The following is a 6407-nucleotide window of genomic DNA, read 5'->3' on the forward strand; positions in this document are numbered from 1 at the left end:
AAAATCTGATTTTTTTTTATTTAAATCTGATTTTTTTTAAATAAAATGCTTTTTGAGGAAAATATATTACCATCCAAAGGTTATTCCATCATGAAATAAAGATTCGTTTTTTAATTATGTAGAATAAGGCTGTATATGTTTCATTTTTTTGGTAAATAAATTCCATGAATCCATTCACAATGTCGCTCTCCAGAGGTTTCTGTAAGATTATTGGGCAGTTTCTCTGCCTACAAGATATTATCACAGATGATTGGTTTACTTTTGCAGTTCTCAAAACTGAATTTGACTCAGCGGAGATCACAGGCCTCTTCTTCACAGCAAAAATGTTATAACATGAACAGAGTTCAGAAAAAGACCTTCATCCTAACTTCTACAAACCTATGAATACAGAATCAACCCCTTCACTGCTAAGTTTCAAGAAGTTCAGTGAATAGAATAGAAACAATATTTTTCTGATTGTTTGGAGTTGAATAGATCTGCACAAGAAGAAAGTGAAACTAAGTGTGAGGAGGAAGGGGCTGACAGTGTGAGGAGGAAGGGGCTGACAGTGTGAGGAGGGAGGGGCCGACAGTGTGAGGAGGGAGGGGCCGACAGTACGAGGAGGAAGGGGCCGACAGTGTGAGGAGGAAGGGGCTGACAGTGCGAGGAGGGAGGGGCCGACAGTGTGAGGAGGAAGGGGCTGACAGTGTGAGGAGGGAGGGGCCGACAGTGCGAGGAGGGAGGGGCTGACAGTGTGAGGAGGAAGGGGCTGACAGTCTACGTTTCTTAAAATATATATATTTTGTTTAGCCAAATTAGTTACCAAACATGGATGTTTAAGCAAATCACATATGCTGGAATGTTATTGTTTCAGATGAATAAATCTATTTAAATTGTTATTAAGGTAATGATTATTTTTCTCCTTCCTAAGTACAACAGAAAAGTTGTCCAAATATGAATGATTAACCTATTAAACTGGGGATAAATAAACTAATATGAAAAGTTGTTATTCTAAAAATCTTCATCTACTTGTATATTAAAGTTATACCAGCAAGAATTAGTCTTTATGTAGAAAAGTAGGATTTACATCCAGCCTTACTGACTAGTGATTTAAATTGTGATTTAAATCAAATCCACCCTGGTAACAACCCATGCAATCCATACATACAAAGAAACCAAAACAAATACGTTCAGAAATTAAGTTATGTGTAATAAAATAGAATGACATAGGGAAAAAGTATTGAACATATGAAGAAAGAGAGGTGAAAAAGGATATGGAAAGCCAAGACACCAGCTGAAATATATCAGTAATTTGAAAGCAATCCTGCCCCTTGCCAGTGCAAATTAATATCAGCTGGTTCAGTCTCAACTGATGGCCTATAAAAAGGTGTCTCATCACCAAGTAACACAAGTAACATCTCATGATTGGTAAAAGCAAGAAGAAGCATATTGGAGCTCATTTAAAGTTTACTGCACAACATATAGACAAGCCTATGAAACACTGGGAGGATATAGTCTGGTCAGATGAAACCAAAATTTTACTTTTTGGATGCCATAATACACACCATGTTTGGAGGTTAAATGGCACTACACATCACCCCAAAAACACCATACCAACAGTGAAGCATGGAGGTGGGAACATCATGGTGTGGGGCTGTTTTTCAGCATACGGTACCAGCAAACCTCAGGTCATTGAAGGAAGGATGAATTGAAAAATGTACCAAGACATTCTTGAAAATGAAAGATGAAAATCTGCTGCCATCTACCAGGATGATGAAAATGAAACGAGGGTGGACATTTCAGCAAGAAAATATCTGTCCCCAAATTGCAAGTACATAGTTATTATTATTATTATACAGTATTTATAAAGCGCCAATAGTTCGCTCAGCGCTGTACATTACAAAGGGGGACAGAACATGTGACAGAACAATACAATACAATGCAAAACATGAGGGGATCGAGGGCCCTGCTCTTTCGAGTTTACAATCTAGGAGGGAGGGGATGGTGGCACAGGAGGAGATAGCTGTGGGGGATGGAGTGGTAGGAAGAGTGGAGGAGGTCGGCAAGTTAGCAGGGGGTGGGGTAGGCTTCCCTGAAGAGATGGGTTTTCAGGGTGCATCTAACGGAGAGGAGAGTAGGTGATAATCTGATGGGTTGGGGTAGGGAGTTCCAGAGGATGGGTGACACCCTGGAGAAGTCCTGGAGGTGGGCATGGGAGGAGGAGACCAGGGAACTAGAGAGAAGGAGGTCTTGTGAGGAGCGGAGTGTGCGTGTTGGGCGGTACTTGGATATTAGGTCAGTGATGTAGTTCTGGGCAGTATGGTGGACGGCTTTGTACGTCAGTGTTAGGATTTTGAATTTGATCCGTTGCGCAATCGGAAGCCAGTGGAGGGATTGGCAGAGGGGGGTGGAGGACACTGAGTGGAGGCCAGTGGAGGGATTGGCAGAGGGGGGTGGAGGACACTGAGTGGAGGCCAGTGGAGGGATTGGCAGAGGGGGGTGGCGGAAACGGAGCTGTTGGAAAGGTAAATGAGTCTGGCAGCCGTATTCAGGATCGACTGAAGCGTTGAAAACATTCCTATAAATGTGTATTTTCTTGCAACAGGATAAAATAGCAATGCTTATCACATGCTGCCAAAGGAAAACTTGTGATCTGCCCTTTGTCTAATACAAGAATCTCCAGGACATAGGGGGAACAAATGTTTGATAGATAGGGGTACTGTCCTGCAGAACTGTTACTGACAACTGACAAGTATGTATACAAAATCCCTGAAGAACCTGACATACAAAATAATAAGCTGTGGTTATATGAAGAAAACAAATGAAGGTAGTTATGTAAATCTGTGAATCTTAACATCCCTATGATGGTTTTTTCCATTTAGTGTTGTAGATCATATACATTCTATACGCACAGCACCACCTAGTGCCCTAGAAAAAAATCACATCTACAAGGAAAATGGAATGTCAAGTTTCACGTCCAGCCATGTTAACTCTCCTTAAAATCCATGGAGTACCCTGTTTATTATTCCCTCTCACCCTTTCCTCCTGCATGATATACAGATCTCCCTTCATTCCTCTCATCCACCAGAGACAAGACAGACCTGAGAGGTTTTTATACTGTAGGTGTGCTAATATGTATTTCACTATTATGGTTACTGTCTCCAAAATGTTGTCAACTTATGGGCGCTGAATAGGACTAATTCTATGTTACCTTACCATCTAGTTAGTGTGGCTGTAAGCCGTGTACCGGGGGGGGCTCCCCAGGATACAGTGAAGTCACGAACGAGGAAAGCAACCCCAACACCAGCTTTTGCCACAACAGAATTTTACTTAGATGTGGCAAATAAACACAACCACAAATGCTGGAAACATACAATAAATTTACATACACCCAGCCCAAAGGCTGAGACCCTTGTGCTGCACAGCACGGCGCCTCCTGATGGATGAAGGTAGAAGGAAGCAATTTACCTACTGGGGGGCACAACTAAGCTGCCACACCTTACACGTTATTACCCTACAGAGCAGGAATCAGTGTATGGGGGTACGGTATGGGCTAGCCTGCGGTGCAGCACAACAGCTTACAATCTTACACAGATCTACAGTATTCCCCCTCCCATAACTGGTCCTGTAGCACGTGCCTGAGTATTCCTTCTGAGCAAAACGCCAGTCTGGCTTGAGTTTGTGGGATTTTATCAGCTCTCTAATGTGAAATGTCACTTTAAGTTATGGAGTCCTTCCAATAATCAGTAATAACTCTTGTGGCCTGACACAAACAGAGACCCTAACTAACTAACTATAGGCCTGGTCTCAGTCTCTAGGTGCCAACACTGAAATGAGGTTCGTGCACGATCTTACCGACCCGGATCTGTTTTGCATACGCTGGTGACTCTGAACAGAACAAATGTCTCTCCAAGAAGCATGCGGTATTGCAGTTAATGTTGCTTTGTTCCTCTGCTCTCATCAGCATTCCTGGCAGCAATCTTCCTTTCTCTGAACAGGATCAGGGTCTTGGACACGATCAGCTTCACTTAGCTGCAGCTCTGGTTACTGAGGGATGTTCTCACATCTGGATGCCATCAGATTCTCTGCTCACACGGCTCCTGCATTTACCACCCTCCAAAACATGGCTGCTGTCACTCTCCTTTCTATTCTCTAAACTCTGTATGAAAAACCCCACCTCTTCATGAATACAGAAATATCTATGCAGTCTGAGGCTGTGTTTGGAAAACAGTGGCATCTTGTGGCTAAACCGCAGAATTTCACTCCAGAACATTTAATTTACTCGGCACAATAATTTACTGCACACAAACAGTGTTCAAACAATGAGAGCTGTTTACCCATCAAAGGACATGATCCCTAAATGTTGGCTTGTCCCTGATCCTCCAAGTATGGAGGATTGGGTTAATAGAGTGGATGATATTTATAGAATGGAGGAGCTGTGTCATATTGAAGAGGATAAAATAGAAAAATTCAGGAAAACATGGAGTCAGTGGCTGGCCTTTAAGACAGCTAAAAGATATGTGGATCTGCTTGGAATTTGAGTAAATGAGTATTGAAGGGTGCCTGTAGGAGAGCCCATAGAAAAGAGGGATGGGGGAAGGGAACACAGATTTAGACTGATAACGATGAAAGTTAGAAACCAGGAAAGTGGTGTGGTTTTACAGCTTTAGGGAATGTGTGTGTGTGTGGGGGGGGGGGGTGGGATGGGGGGGGGGGGGTATATATGAAATAAGTTATTTGGGAGGAATGGGAGAAGATAGTTGTTATATGTATTTTTTTCTTCTTTTGTTTTCCCAACTTGTATGTATTTTTTTGGTATTTTAAGGAAAAAAACCTAATAAAAGATATAATAAGAAAAAAAAAGGAATAGGACTATTTCTTGTATAATTCTCAGTTTTTTTCTCTGTGTATGTTATCATGGTACAGTACTGCTTCACGCCTTCTGCATGCTGGGTGTAATTGTCAGTATTTGTTTCTTAATCTTTGTATGGATGCTGCACAGCACTGTTTAGGGCTCATGTACACTGCAGCTGTTTAGGAGCTGTTCAGCGTTTTTTTCAGCAGCCCCTGAACTCACCCTAATGTTTTCCTATGTGTCCATGTACTGTACACATCTTCGCTTACAGTCGTTTACAGGCATTTGAGTTTACAGTCATTTTTTTGGAACACAGAAAACTTGCGTTCAGCAGTTGATTTTATCAGCGTTTCAAACGCTAAACGCGACAAATTGCGTTTATAAGCGTTTGCATTTGAAATTTTTTTTTTACTCTTCCAGTTCCGATGCTGTCCAGAGCCTTTTTTCACCATGAAAAATGCATGGAAAGCGTTTTCAAGGTACTCAAATGGACAAAACACCGAACACAGGATGTTCCTACCAAGCTTGTCACACATTGAAATGACCAATTCACACCTCAGACCTCTCCCACCCTTGGAAACAAAAGATACAGGTGAAACTCGAAAAATTTGAATATGGTGCAAAAGTTCATTTATTTCAGTAATGCAACTTAAAAAGTGAAACTAATATATGAGATAGACTCATTACATGCAAAGCAAGATAGTTCAAGCCGTGATTTGTCATCATTGTGATGATTATGGCTTACAGCTCATGAAAACCCCAAATCCACAATCTCAGAAAATGAGAATATTGTGAAAAGGTGGAATATTCTCGGCTCAAAGTGTCCCACTCTAATCAGATAATTAAGCCATAACACCTGCAAAGGGTTCCTGAGCCTTTAAATGGTCTCTCAGTCTGGTTCAGTAGGAATCACAATCATGGGAAAGACTGCTGACCTGACACCATCATTGACACCCTCCATAAGGAGGGAAAGCCTCAAAAGGTAATTGCAAAAGAAGTTGGACGTTCCCAAAGTGCTGTATCAAAGCACATTAATAGAAAGTTATGTGGAAGGGAAAAGTATGGAAGAAAAGGGTGCACAAGCAGCAGGGATGACCGCAGCCTGGAGAGGATTGTCAGGAAAAGGCCATTCAAAAGTGTTGGGGACTTTCACAAGGAGTTGACTGAGGCTGGAGTCAGTGCATCAAGAGCCACCACACACAGACGGATCCTGGACATGGGCTTCAAATGTTGTATTCCTCTTGTCAAGCTGCTCCTGAACAACAAACAACGTCAGGAGCGTCTTATCTGGGCTAACTTTTGCATCTCATTTGGAAACCAAGGACCCCGAGTATGGAGGAAGAATGGAGAGGTCCAAGGACCCCGAGTATGGAGGAAGAATGGAGAGGCCCAAGGACCCCGAGTATGGAGGAAGAATAGAGAGGCCCAAGGACCCCGAGTATGGAGGAAGAATGGAGAGGTCCAAGGACCCCGAGTATGGAGGAAGAATGGAGAGGCCCAAGGACCCCGAGTATGGAGGAAGAATAGAGAGGTCCAAGGACCCCGAGTATGGAGGAAGAATGGAGAGGCCCAA

Source organism: Staurois parvus, unplaced genomic scaffold (assembly GCF_062004578.1).
Source record: "Staurois parvus isolate SC_StPar_1 unplaced genomic scaffold, SC_StPar_1.0 ptg001034l, whole genome shotgun sequence".
Classification (NCBI taxonomy): Eukaryota; Metazoa; Chordata; class Amphibia; order Anura; family Ranidae; genus Staurois; species Staurois parvus.